Here is a 14,894-nt window from a genome sequence, read left to right on the forward strand (position 1 = left end):
GAGAAGTTTACTTTAGAGTGGCATTTTTAGTCATTTACAAGCTGTTTATGTGACAGTTACAACCTAGGGGAGTTCTAATTATTGACACTTTTTTAAAGCCCTCATGTTTTTTTCCCACTGTGAAAACCTTGACAACGTATTTATAAGCAGTTAGTGATCTTTTGCTAATAAACTGCTATTTGTAAGCTCATGTCATGGTAAAGAGCTGTTAACACATTTATAAGCTATTAATTATTAATTTATTTCTCCAATGTTCCAGTATTGCTTGCCATATTTCTCCCCTCTGCATAAACTAAATATCCTGTTGCTTCATTGTATGTAAAAAGCCTTGTTCATCACTTCTATCATGCAACACCTTCTAGTTTCTGTACCCTCACTTATGTAACCTGGCAACCTATGACCATGAATAACCAATGAACTTATTAAATGTGGGGGAATTAGAGGAACAAATCAGTGCTGTATCTATATTTCATTTAAAAATCTCTCTAAGCAAGTCCATGTCATGGATGGATTGACACGTGCGTCTTGCAAGTAATATTGGTGGTGGTGAGGATGCAGCTGGAAAAAGAAGTTTGTGGGCAAGTTGTGCAAATAGCAGCCTGTGTTATGGAGAGATTGGGGAGAAGAGCTGGTGAAGGTAGCATACCCTAGTGGATAGAGCACAGGATTGAGAGTCAAGAGCTAGGTTCTATAGAAAACCTAGAATGTAATTAAACACTATATAAGCCAAAGCATAAGCAAAAAGATCAGAATTAAAATTTCACAGACAACCTTGATACAAAAGGAGGTATTTCTTCTCACAACACGCAGTCAATCTTTGCCAGAGGATGTTGTAAAGGCCAAGACTATAACAGGGTTCAAAAAAGAACTAGATAAATTCACGGAGGATAGGTCCAATAATGGCTATTAGCCAGGATGGATAGGGATGGTGTCCTTAGCCTCTGTTTGCCAGAAGCTTGGAATGGGTGACAGGGGTGGATCAGTCGATGATTACCTGCTCTGTTCATTCCCGCTGGGGCATCCGGCATTGGCCACTGTTGAAGGACAAGATACTGGGCTACATGGAACTTTGGTCTGACCCAGTATGGCTGTTCTTATGGTGTTTCCTAAATTTTGACTGGTTGACTTTGCCAGCATAATAAAACTGTTTTAATTATTTGCATGTAATTATAATATTCAAACTAAACCTAGAGAATTTAGATATATTGGCAGTAGGGCTGTCAAGAGATTAAAAAAATTAATTGCGATTAATCGTACAATTAATCACACTGTTAATAGAATACCATTTATTTAAATATTTTTGTATGTTTTCTACATTTTCAAATATTGATTTCAATTACAATACAGAATACAAATTGTACAGTGCTAACTTTAAATTTATTTTTGATTACAAATATTTGCACAGTAAAAAACAAAAGAAATAGTATTTTTCAATTCACCTAATACAAGTACTGTAGTGCAATCTCTTTATCATGAAAGTTGAACTTACAAATGTAAAATTATGTACGATGTAGAAAAACCTGCATTCAAAAAGAAAACAATGTAAAATTGTAGAACTTGCAAGTCCACTCAGGCCTACTTCTTGTTAAGCCAGTCGCTCAAACAAGTTTGTTTACATTTGTAGGAGATAATGCTGCCCGCTTCTTGTTTACAATGTCACCTGAAAGAGAGAACAGGCTTTCACATGGCACTATTGTAGCTGGCCTCGCAAGATATTTACATGCCAGATGCAGTAAAGATTCATATGTCCCTTCATGCTGCAACCACCATTCCAGGGGATATGTATGCATGCTGATGATGGGTTCTGCTTGATAACAATCCAAAGCAGTGCATACTGATGCATGTTCATTTTCATCATCTGAGTCAGATGCCACCAACAGAAGGTTGACTTTCTTTTTTGGTGGTTTGGGTTCTGTAGTTTCTGCATTGGAGTATTGCTCTATTAAGATTTCTGAAAGCATGCTCCACACCTCATCCCTCTCAGATTTTGGAAGGCACTTCAGATTCTTAAACCTTGTGTCGAGTGTTGTAGCTATCTTTAGAAATCTCACATTGGTACCTTCTTTGCATTTTGTCAAATCTGTAGTGAAAGAGTTCTTAAAATGAATAACATGTGCTGGGTCATCATCCGAGACTTCTGTAACATGACATATATGGCAGAATGCGGGTAGAACAGAGCAGGAGACATACAATTCTCCCCCAAGGAGTTCAGTCACAAATTTAATTAACACATTTTTTTTAATGAGAGTCATCAGCATGGAAGCATGTCCTCTGGAATGGTGGCCAAAGCATGAAGGGGCATACGAATGTTTAGCATATCTTGTAGGGATATTAAAGAAGGTACTAACAGTGATTCCCCCAAGTGACAGTGACCCCCCAATAAATTGTCCCCTACACTTTAAGATCCAATAGTTTCACCAAGTACAAAAATCTCTTGGGTCTTCTGTTTAAACTTGTGAGCTACTGTCTGTAGAAACCATTGATTGTATCTATCCTGTGAAAGATACTTTATTACTATGTAAAACTTACAAACAAGTTAATTGACTTTGTTCTTGAAGTAACTGATACAATGTAAACAAACTTTTTTTGTGTGTGACTTTCACTTCATTGTAACAGCAATGGCTCCTAGACCCCCACCCTCTGTGTTTAAAGGGCCAGGAGTCTCAAATGAATTAGCACACACCTCGAAAGTGGTGGAGACAGTAAATTAAAATATGGTTAAGATATGGAATGTATGTTGATGAATGCTTGATGTACATGAATGGTTAGGGAGGTGCCAGCCTAGAAAGGGAGTATCCATCGGCCAAAAAATGTGTAAAGTGGACCACCAGAACCCCCGGAGGGTAAACTGGGATCCACCCCATCACCTGGAAGGATGAGAAACACAAACTTTGGACAGTTTGGAGCCATCAGGAATGTGCCCAGGAATATGCCATCTGCTGATTGAGTCAGCAACAGCAGAATGAAACCGCTCCCATAGACTAACATAGGAATTAATTAAGAATGGACTCTCAAGACTGAGGATTTTGAGTGTCTGGTTCTGCTGCCAGCCTCCAGGAGCATCAGGTGCACCTGACACAGACTCAGCTCCATCCTCATGACCAAGATACCTGGCCAGTAAATTGGCATGAGCAACTTCTAGGCTGGTAACTATAACACCTATACCAGGAGTCGACAACGTTCGGCACGCGGCTCGCCAGGGTAAGCACTCTCGCTCACTCGCGCTGCTTCTCACCACCCTCATTGGCCCGGGACGGCGAACTGCGGCCAGTGGGGGCCACGATCGGCTGAACCTGCCGCGTCAGCAGGTAAATAAAACTGGCCCGGCCCGCCAGGGTAAGCACCCTGGTGAGCCGCGTGCCAAACGTTGCCGACCCCTGACCTATACAGAACCTGAATGAATGATTGTGTGAATGAATGTGTGTGTGTGTGTGTGTGTGTGTGTGTAAGGAATAAGTAGTCAAAACAACGTTGTTTACTTTTATCTTTTGCTTTATCATTATATTTACAATAAATGTGGCATCTTTGCCTTATCCCTCTTAATAATATCCTGCTGGTTTTTATTCTATTGGTATAACAATCTGGCAAGGCAATACCTTGCAATGCCAGCTACAAAAGTGCCATGCAAATGCTTGTTGTCACTTTCTGGTGACATTGTAAACAAGAAGTGGGCAGCATTATCTCCTGCAAATGTAAACAAAGTTGTTTGTCTGAGCGATTGCTGAACAAGAAGTAGGACTGAGTGGACTAGTAGGCTCTGAAGTTTTACATTATTTTGAGTGCAGTTATGTAAGAAAAAATATGTACATTTGTTAGATGCACTTTTACTTCAAAGAGATTGCACTACAGTACTTGTATGAAGTAAATTGAAAAATACTATTTCTTGTATTTATAATTTTTACAGTGCAAATATTTGTAATAAACAATATACACTTTGATTTCAATTACAACACAGAATATAATATATATAAAAATGTAGAAAAACATCCAAAAATATTTAAATAAATGGTATTCTATTGTTTAACAGTGCGATTAAAACTGCGATTAATTGCGATTACTTTGTTTTGAGTTAATCGCATGAGTTAACCGCGATTAATCAGCAGCCCTAATTGGCAGCAAATAAAAGGAGATTAAACTTGGAAATTGCAAGTTGACATATCAGCAGATATATTTAATAAAAGGGAGAAACCTCAGAATGATGATGGTTGGCAATTGAGATATGACTTTGCAGTGTAGCATGGCAGCAAAGAAGGCCAATGCAGTTCTGGACTGTATATACAAAGGCATCAGATCATTGTAGTTACTCTGGAATGACTATAGTGCTATCATGCCTTGACAATCTCCTGCTTTCCTAACCAGAATCTTCTCTTCCATGGCTCCTGAACATCAGCATCCTTGACCTTCAATCTGTCCAAAATACAAGAATAAATCCATGTCCCTAATCCATCACACTGACTATCTTTAGCTCTTTTTTCAGATCCTTCCACTGGCTCCTCCTCTCTGTCAGGATCAACTCCTTGACTTCACTTTCAAAACCTTACACACCCTGGCTTTTCATACCTGTCTGCTTTTGTCCCTTTATTGTCTTTCACACTTTTCGTTCAACGTAAAATGCACAGCTAACAAGTTCCTTCGTGTGGCTTCTCCCTCTACCATTTCCGGGCCTTGCTCCATGTGGCCTCATTTGCCTGGAATATACTCCCTGAACCAGTCCGACAACCCTTTATGCTCTTCTCTTTAAATCCCTACTGAAAACACACTCGTTTTTGATCAAGGAGGCATATAAACCTTGTCCTATTCATACATATTCTAAGTGTGTGTGTGTGTGTGTGTGTGTGTGAGAGAGAGAGAGAGAGAGAGAGAGAGAGCACACACAAATTATGGAGCTAACAAGATCTGTGCTTAACTTTACCTGTTATTTGCATTGCTTTAATCAATTCTCTTTCCACCCTGCTGCTGCTCCTTTGCTCTGTATTTTGTCTAATTAGATCAAAAGATCTTTGAGGCAGGGGCATGTTCTTCTTCTTTGATTGTGAAGTGCTGTACACTTAACATCTATGCACTTGTGAAGTGCCATCCATGCCACGTAGCTGCTGTTGCTTTACAATTATAATCTATGTATCTACATTTTGAAGGTGAGTTTGTTTGTTCAGTAATCTTTTTATTATGGAAGGCTATTTTGTCTTCAGCACTGTGCTCAGGGTGATAAAAGTGAATGACTGAAAACATTTCAGGTATGAATTTCAGTTTGCATCCAGCTGAGATTTGCTATACTATATATATATATATATATATATATATATATATATATATATATATATATATAATTATTATTATTATTACTATTATTCTGTATGAAAAGCTTGATTACATTCATAACTGTTCCTTATATCCTGATGACCAAACCCAAATATTACTTGAAATTGGAGGAACTTCACGATTTGCCAGGTTCCCTCTAAAGTCACTATGAGGTGCTGCTGCATGTATGGATGCCAGCATCAAGTCCTGATTAGTCATTTGTGAAATTCAAAGTCATTTGATAGTCCTGAACTTGTATTGATGGAAATTAATGGAGAGTCTCCCATTGCCTTCGGCAGGTGGTCAGTCAGGTTTGTAGTGTATCATCATCTGCTATTCAGCTATTAGCAGCTCAGCATATTTTGTTAAAGTGCTGCAAGCCTTTCTGAGAGCTCCTCCTCAAATTGTGTGCTACCTTGGACTTAAAAGGCTCAGCCACTAATATCCCTGCCTGTTTGGTTCACGTCCCTTAAGCTGCATGGAGATGGGCTCCCATTTCCCTTCCATTCTTCCCTTTTATTTGAACACTTCTGTTCTCTACTCAGAGAGATGATAGAAGTGACCTGGATCTTCACATACAGCTCTTGAGCTTGTCTTAAGGGAATGAGAGAGCTCATCACTTCAAGGTTGTAGCAGGAGGTGTGATCAGCAGCCACTGTTGAAAATCTAGCTTTATTCAAAGCCGATATCAGGCTAGACTGAGATGCAATTTACATGAGGAAAAGAAATCTCTATATTGTGTTTTCTTAATTGCAAGGGAAATGAGCCTGTTATAAATTCCTGCATATAGATAGATAGGTTTGCCACTGAAGTCAATGGCAAAGCTTCCAAGGTGCAGAATCAGACTCAGGGTACTTTACTGCATTCTGAGTTGAATAAAAGCACTATGGTAATAAACTCATATGACTGAAGGAGAATCATGTAAAATCCAGGAGAAAGGGTCAGACCAGCAGTCGTAATAGATAATTTAACTGTTTTATTCATGTATTTATTTAAGAGTGAAGTGCTGTGGAGAGTGCAATGCAGAAATATATGGGGATATCAGTTCAACTTCTTTCATTTTAAAGTGTTTGAAAATCTCTCAAGTGCTGGGGGAGGGGAGAAGCAGGAAACAAACAAACAAACCCAAAAAAGCCCTACAGCAAAGTTGTCAGACACTTTGGGTCTTTGGCTGTCTGAAAGAAAGGTTATCCCCCTGCCTTTCCAAAATGCTAGCAGTAATCTCTCATAGGCAGCAGCAGTAGTTCTATTATCACTGAGCAAGGCCCCATTGTCAGTGATTGACAAGGTTTCCACCTCCAGATTTCTTCCATAACCACGCTTAACGACTTGGGGATTGCAGGCTACTGCTTGTGATGAAAATTCAGCAGGGCTCAGGGAGGTTGAAAATTCAGCAGCAGGCCTCATGCGATGTGCATTAGCTATCATTGCACTTGGCAGCAGAATGTTCTGCTTAGTAATGTGGAACATTTTAAGGTAGAACATAGTCTCTTATGTTTTTGCCACATGCATAGTAAAAAGCCATGAATGCACACAAATGTTAGAGTTTAAAAGGGGTAATAATGTGTTGGTAGACACAATCATCACAACATTGGCTAGATAAGGTGGCTCGATACTTTGAACATCTGTAGCATCTTTCAACCAAGTATTTGAAATGAAATCACTTTACAAATACTAAGTCCTAAGCTTCATTACACACTTCTGTGGCAGATGTTATTCTCCTCATTTTACAGATGGATAAATGGAAGCACAGAGAAGTTAAGTAGTTGCACAGTCAGTGAGAGAGTCAAACATAGAACTCAGAGATCCAATCCCAGCTTATAACAACTAGATAGCCTAACAGAAATCACGATCTTCCTTATGAAAGTGCAAATTATATAAATGTACTTTAAACTCTAGGTTTTAAAAAAAAGGATTTATAGGCGATCTGAAAAGGTCACGTGATTAATAGTTCACACTGAGCTGGACATTTTGCACAAGCAGATACTTGACCTGCATGCACAATTTTGATAACTGCACGTGCATTTCTGCCTGTGTCTTTAGGTTTCTGGTATTTTGAAAATCTGATAATCATTAGTATCTGGGGTCTCAATACCATTCCTAGAGGACAGATGTCACTATCAAAACTAATACTATTTGGAACACTTGTTGGCAGTCTCTGCAGATAAGAGGATGATTAATAGTCTGATTCTTCTCTCATTGAATTCAGTAGAGGTTTTTGCAGTGATATCAGTGAGAGAAGGATTGGGCCCCTAAGTGAGCATGGAGGCTGTACTAGTCTCTCACCTCAGAGGTGGGTCTCTCCAGATTAGGCTTTAAGCACGTCAGTGGGGCCGGGTGTAAAAACCTTGCACTATTTGACTCTCTGTGCCAGTTCTGTGAATAAATGAGTTCAGTCTCCAGGTGTTCAGTCTGGTACCTTTCAAGATGATCAAATTCAATTCAAAAAAGAATTTAGGCTGACAATTCTCAAATTCTAGCTATATCACTAATAGCTTTGCTCAACAAACTGTAGAAGGAAAGCTATCCCTTAGTACATGACAGTAGCAGACATGTTATTTGAAATACTGTATATACTTTTGTAAAAAGAGCAAGTAACAATTTTCCCTACCTTTGGCTGTCTTCTGTAAGTTCATTGGAAAGGATGTTCAAGAACGTGGGGGAAAGGAAACAAAATAAAAAGATCAATGTTGGAAATGCTCTGAAATCCCCTCAGGGACATGCTTGAGTAACTAGATCCTGACCTTGGCAAGTAAAAGAACAAAAACATGGCAGCAGGGTTAAGACTCAAGACACAGTAGCAGAGCTGAGACTGTTTTGATGTTTGATGGCTTTATGATCCTCCACTGTCTAATCAACAGGAATAGCCTGTGAGATTCAAAGAGTGAAGCGCAGCATCTTTATGTCAATTCAGAGATGTGTTCTCCTAAAAAGACGGCCATTGTGGATTTTATCATAGCAGAGTCTGCAGTGCTCCCTTGTTTTAGCGCCCAGGTAGGGACTAATCTTAATTCTGCAATTGAGCTTCTGTTGTATGGAGTTTAAACTGAGGGCTTTGGAACTGGGAGCCTCAAGAAATGACTCTCCCCAGACTCATTTACAAAGAGGTGTCCACACCTATGCTTTCGTCCAAGCATGCAGACCTTCACACACAGTATGTAATGTATGGTGTAGTGCCGCTTTTATATCTTCTGTGCAACTTCCTTCCCTTTCCATACTAGGACTTGTACCATTTATATATTTATTAATGATTTAGAAAAGGTGGTGTGTAGCAAGATGGCAAAACTTGAAGATGATACAAAATTATTTAGGTTACTCAAGATGAGAGGAAGACACTGAGAAACCTCAGAGGGACTTAAGCCAGCTAAATAAATGGGTGACACAATAGCAAATGAAATTCCATGTTGACAAATGCAAAGCAATGCAGACTGGAGGGCATAATATGATCTACACATGCCTGAGTTCCAAACTAACTGTATTGGCTTAAGGAAGCCCTGGGCATCATTGTGGACAACTTAATGAAAACTTCTGGTCAATGTGCAACAGTGGTCAAGAATGCATAAAGAATGTGATGGATAATCTGGAAAAAATTATGGGGGAGAATTTCAAAGGCTCAAATGAGAAGCACCAGCTGTCATTGACTTTCAGTGGGATTAGATGCCTAACTGCTTTTGGCCCTGTGAAAATCTCCCCTTTAATGCCATTATATAAATCAAAGGTACATCCTCACCTGTTGCACTGTTCGGTTCTGGTAACCCCATATCAAAAAGGATGCAGTGGGAATAGAGAGAGGTTCAGAGTTGGGAGACAAGGATGGTTGGGTGCATGGAAAAAAACACTCCTGAGATTTGGAAAAGATTGGGATTCTTTACCTTAGAGATAAGATGAGTGAGGGGATATGATTAGAGTTACCATCCGTCCGTATTTCCCCGGACATGTCCAGCTTTTGCGTCTCTAAATAGCCATCTGGGAGGGAATTGGTAATAAGGTTAAAATGTCCAGGGTTTTTTTCTCCCTCGTCTCCCTCCCTTTCCTCCATGCAGAGTGCGGCTGCTGATTGGGCGGCTGGGCCAATTGACCCACTCCCATTGGCCTCCAGCAGCCAGAGCCCTCCCCTGCTCCCCTCTCCCTCTGTCTGCAGCACTGTGTAACACACAAACTGACCCACCAGGCAGCATGTTTTGCAAACACATGAAGCCAGAATGGTAAGGGGAGTCGGGGGGGGTGGGGCAGTCAGGGAGCGGGGGAGTGTTGGATGGGTCCCCAGCCTCCACCTGCCACACCCCCCCCCCCCGGTGTCTCCCCCCTCGCCTGCCTCTCCCTTGTCTGCTTGTGCTGCCAGAGCCAGCAGCAACTGCTGTCTGCTGCCCCTGGGTCCTAGCGTCCCCATCCACTAATGGCAGGGCAGGCTGCCCTTATCCTGCCCTTCCACCCTAGCCCTGAGCCTCTCCAATGCCCCAAATCCCTCAGCCCCAGCCTTCATCCCCCCGCACCCTAATCCTCTGCTCCAGCCCTGAGCCCCCCTGCATCATGAACCCCCATCCTCAGACCCACAGCCCTCACCCCTGCATCCCCTCCTATCCCCAAACTCCTCCCAAACCCTCTCCCCCCTTCCCACCCCCCCTGCCCTCAAACTCCATCCCAGAGCCTGCACCCCTCACCCCCCTCCTGCACACCCGTCCCCTGCCCCAGCCCGGAGCCTGCACCCAGCACCCAAACTCTATCCCAGAACCTGCACCCTGCAGCCCTCTTGCACCCTAAGCCCCAGCCCAGAACCTGCACCCAGACCTCCTCCCCCGACCCAACCCCCCTCCCAGAGCCTCCCACCAAAATTTCTACAACCCTGCCACCCATGCAAGTGGATAAGGGTCGGGGCAGTCAGGGGACAGGTAGGGTCCTGGGGGGGCAGTTAGGGTGGGGGGTTCTCAGCAGGGGGCAGTCAGGGGACAAGAAGCAGGGGGGGTTGGGGTTCTGGGGGCGGCAGTCAGAGGGTGGGAGGGAGTGGATGGGTGTGGGGCGGGGGCAGGGGCGAGGCTAGTGCAGGGCTTCCCCTCCCGCCCAGTGTCCTCTTTTTTGATTATGGAAATATGGTAACCCTAGATATGAGAAAAGGTTATATAAAAGAATACATGGTCTAGAAAAGGTCTCATAATATAGAATCAAGAGGAGATTGAAAGATGACAAATTCAGAACTGATAAGAGAAAACACTTTTTCACACACAATGCACAATTAGCATGTGGCTCTCATTGCCACCACATAACATTGAGACCAAGTGCTCAGTAGGATTCAGAAGAACTAGATCTTTATATGTCTAATAAGAATATCCAGATTTGTAAAAGTAACTTCTTTAAAAACAAAAGATCTTTGGAAGGGCTGTAAACCCTCATGTGTCCAAGCATGAGCCAAAATTTCACTATTGGGGATTGGAGGGAAGCTTTCCTTGGTACTATCCCTTCACAACCAACTACAGCATTTCCTCTGAATCATCTAGCACAGGCCATTGTGTGAATCAGAATACTGGAGGAGATAGACCACTATTCTGATTTAGTATGGCTGTTGCTCTTAGGAGCATGTGTACCAAGCAGGAATCACTTCATGCTCCCAGAAGGCTAGTGAGTGTGTCGGTGCTCTGTAACTCCGTTTAATAGATTTCAAGCACCTGCATGAGTTCCTGTGTTGCTTCCACTATTATTAATATGATGTCCTTTTGAGAGTAACCAGACATCACAATAGAGAGGCACAATATAGGAGCACATTGGTGTCTCCTGTAATTGACTGACTAACAGTTTTACTTGTTTTGTTCTACGCCATGGACGAGAGAAACAAAGGAATATGCCAAAATACTTTTGCAACAAGTCTGCCACATAACAGATATAGGGAAAGGAAAAAAAAGCTTCTCTGGGAATTCATCTAGACAGAGGTCTTTTCTGGTGAGATCTGGCTAATGATGAAGAGACCCTATACAAACATTTTCTTTTCCTAACTCCTCTTCCCTCCCCCACCTGCTAAAGCAGGAAATCACAGTATAGCTCCATTCAAGCTATAGTAGCCCAGGGGAATTGTTGTGAAAAATCTTATCCAGGTGCAGAAGGCTATTCTGTAAACTTCTGTGTCCAGAAGGCTATGAAAACATCACAAGAGTAGAGCCCCCTTTGGCTGCCTTCCTTGGTTGCCATAAGGATGACAGTTCCATGGATGTTTTGGAAAAATTCAGCCATTAAAGTTAAGGAGCCATTAAAGTTTTAAAATATTTTCTTGGAATCAGTTTTCATGGATATTTTTTATTTCATAACTCCATCCCAGTCGCTCATAGTCCCCTGTCTGTTTACTTAACAGTACAGTATAACTGTACCTTGATAAATTTGAAGTCCTAGCTAAACAAATGGGCCTATGCACAATTCATAGGTACCTATATCAGTCACTCCCCCAAGCCTCGCACTTTGCTTTGTGGATTCCTGTATGGAATAACATCTGCAGGGTGCCATCTCTCATCCACATTCTATGGACCACGTCGCTTCCCTGGGTGACTCCTGATTGCCTGAGATCCTCTGTGATAGGGTGTGGTACCTCCTACCTATTGCTGGTTTGTTGGAGCAGGAAAAAGGGGGTGGCCAGTCACGAGAAAACCCCGAGTTTCCACCTCAGATGTCTGCTGGAACTAACAAGGACTGCGCCAGGGGAAAGGATTGGGCCCAGACTAGGAAGAATTCTAGTCTGTGAAAGAAGCTTATTGGAACATCTCTGAGGGTGAGATATTACCTGTAATCAGTTTCTTAATGTATTAGGCTTAGACTTGAGTGTTTTGCTTTATTTTGCTTGGTGACTTACTTTGTTCTGTCTGTCACATTTGGTGACAATATATACCTCCAGACCAGCGGCACCGCTATGGGCACCCGCATGGCCCCCCAATATGCCAACATTTTTATGGCTGACCTGGAACAACGCTTCCTCAGCTCTCGTCCACTCATGCCCCTTCTCTACCTACGCTACATTGATGACATCTTCATCATCTGGACCCATGGGAAGGAGGCCCTGGAAGAATTCCACCATGCTTTCAACAGCTTCCACCCCACCATCAACCTCAGCCTGGACCAATCTACACGGGAGGTCCACTTCCTGGACACCACCGTACAAATAAGCGATGGCCACATTAACACCACCCTATACCGAAAACCCACCGACCGCTACGCCTACCTTCATGCCTCCAGCTTCCACCCCGGTCACACCACACGATCCATCGTCTACAGCCAAGCACTGAGGTACAATCGCATCTGCTCCAACCCCTCAGACAGAGACCAACACCTACAAGATCTTCACCAAGCATTCTCAAAACTACGATACCCACACAAGGAAATAAAGAAACAAATCAACAGAGCCAGACGTGTACCCAGAAGACTCCTGCTACAAGACAGGCCCAGAAGAGAAACCAACAGAACTCCACTGGCCATCACCTACAGTCCTCAGCTTAAACCTCTCCAACGCATCATCAGTGATCTACAACCCATCCTGGACAATGATCCCTCACTTTCACAGACCTTGGGAGGCAGGCCAGTCCTCGCCCACAGACAACCTGCCAACCTTAAGCATATTCTCACCAGCAACCACGCATCGCACCATAACAACTCTAACTCAGGAACCAACCCATGCAACAAACCTCGATGCCAACTCTGCCCACATATCTACACCAGCAACACCATCACTGGACCTAACCAGATCAGCTACAACATCACCGGCTCATTCACCTGCACGTCCACCAATGTTATATATGCCATCATATGCCAGCAATGCCCCTCTGCTATGTACATTGGCCAAACTGGACAGTCACTACGCAAGAGGATAAATGGACACAAGTCAGATATCAGGAATGGCAATATACAAAAACCTGTAGGAGAACACTTCAACCTCCCTGGCCACACAATAGCAGATGTTAAGGTAGCCATCTTACAGCAAAAAAACTTCAGGACCAGACTCCAAAGAGAAACTGCTGAGCTTCAGTTCATCTGCAAATTTGACACCATCAGATCAGGATTAAACAAAGACTGTGAATAGCTATCCAACTACAGAAACAGTTTTTCCTCCCTTGGTGTTCACACCTCAACTGCTAGCAGAGCACCTCACCCTCCCTGATTGAACTAACCTCGTTATCTCCACACTGATATATACCTGCCTCTGGAGATTTCCATTACTTGCATCTGAAGAAGTGAGGTTCTGACCCACGAAAGCTTATGCTCCCAGTACTTCTGTTAGTCTCAAAGGTGCCACAGGACCCTCTGTTGCTTTTGTTCTGTCTGTTACTACTTGAAACCACTTAAATCCTACTTTTTATACTTAATAAAATCACCTTTTTGTTTATTAATGAACCCAGTGTAAGTGATTAATACCTGGGGGAGAAAACAGCTGTGCATCTCTATCAGTGTTATAGAGGTTGGACAATTTATGAGTTTACCCTGTATAAGCTTTATACAGAATAAAACGGATTTATTTGGGGTTTGGATCCCATTGGGAACTGGGTGTCTGGGTGCTGGAGGCAAATAACCTGCTGAACTGTTTTCACTTAAAGCCTGCAGCTTTGGGGGCGTGGTCCAGACAATGGGTCTGGGTTGCAGCAGGCTAGCGTGTCTGGCTCAACAAGGCAGGGTTCTGGAGTCCCAAGCTGGCAGGGAAAACAGGCTCAGAAGTAACTTCAGCATGTCAGGTGACAGTCCCAAGGGGGTCTCTGTGACCGAACCCATCACAGAGTGGAAGAGAGACTTTGATTTTTAATGGACGTTGAAAGCTGCTCAGAGGTTTGGAATGTTAGAAGTAGTCCTAACAGAGATGGATTAGTGGGCTGACTGTAGGTGAGGTGGTCACCAATACAGTATAAATGTAATGAATCCCAGGCTCTACTGTTTATCTCTTCATGGATTACATCACTGCACATGAATGTGTATGGATAATATTGCAGTAGCATATAAAAGCTCCAGTCATGGATCAGGACCCCATTGTGCTAGTTGCTGAATGAAATATATATGTGCCCTACAATTTCAGAAGTGACTAGTAATTTTAGATAGCTTAGTTTTTGAGTGTTCACTTTACAACATCCTACAGAGGCCTGATTTTGATGCTTAAAAGTAGTATATTCTAACTCAGAGAATTCACAGGACTTACTGTTACCTGAAATATCTTTGGGTTCTGGGAGGTTTGCTTTGTTTTTCAGGGAGTAAAAATATTTTAAATAGTATGCTAGAAATGTTGGCCTTCAAAATTCCAGCTACCAATGAAATGTGTTTAAATGCATTTATGAAGTATGTTCATTATGCATGGAAGCTATATGTATTATCTGATAAAAATGCCAAGAAAAAATGTAACTTTTTAATTTTATTTTTTATATGTTAAAATTTCATGGCCCCACTGGTTTTTCATATTGTCTGAAGGCTTGTTGCGAGAAATCCATTTTGTCCCTGCACCTCACAGACCAATTGGCTGGTAGACTTGAGAGGCTTGTGAAAGCTGCAGGTAAATTAATAGCAGAGAATGTGCCTGAGGACCATGCCTGGCTGCTCCTGAAATCTTTCTGAAGCCTGAATTATTTGTATTAAGATAGGCAGGCACT

This window comes from Malaclemys terrapin, chromosome 6 (assembly GCF_027887155.1).
Source record: "Malaclemys terrapin pileata isolate rMalTer1 chromosome 6, rMalTer1.hap1, whole genome shotgun sequence".
Lineage (NCBI taxonomy): Eukaryota > Metazoa > Chordata > Testudines > Emydidae > Malaclemys > Malaclemys terrapin.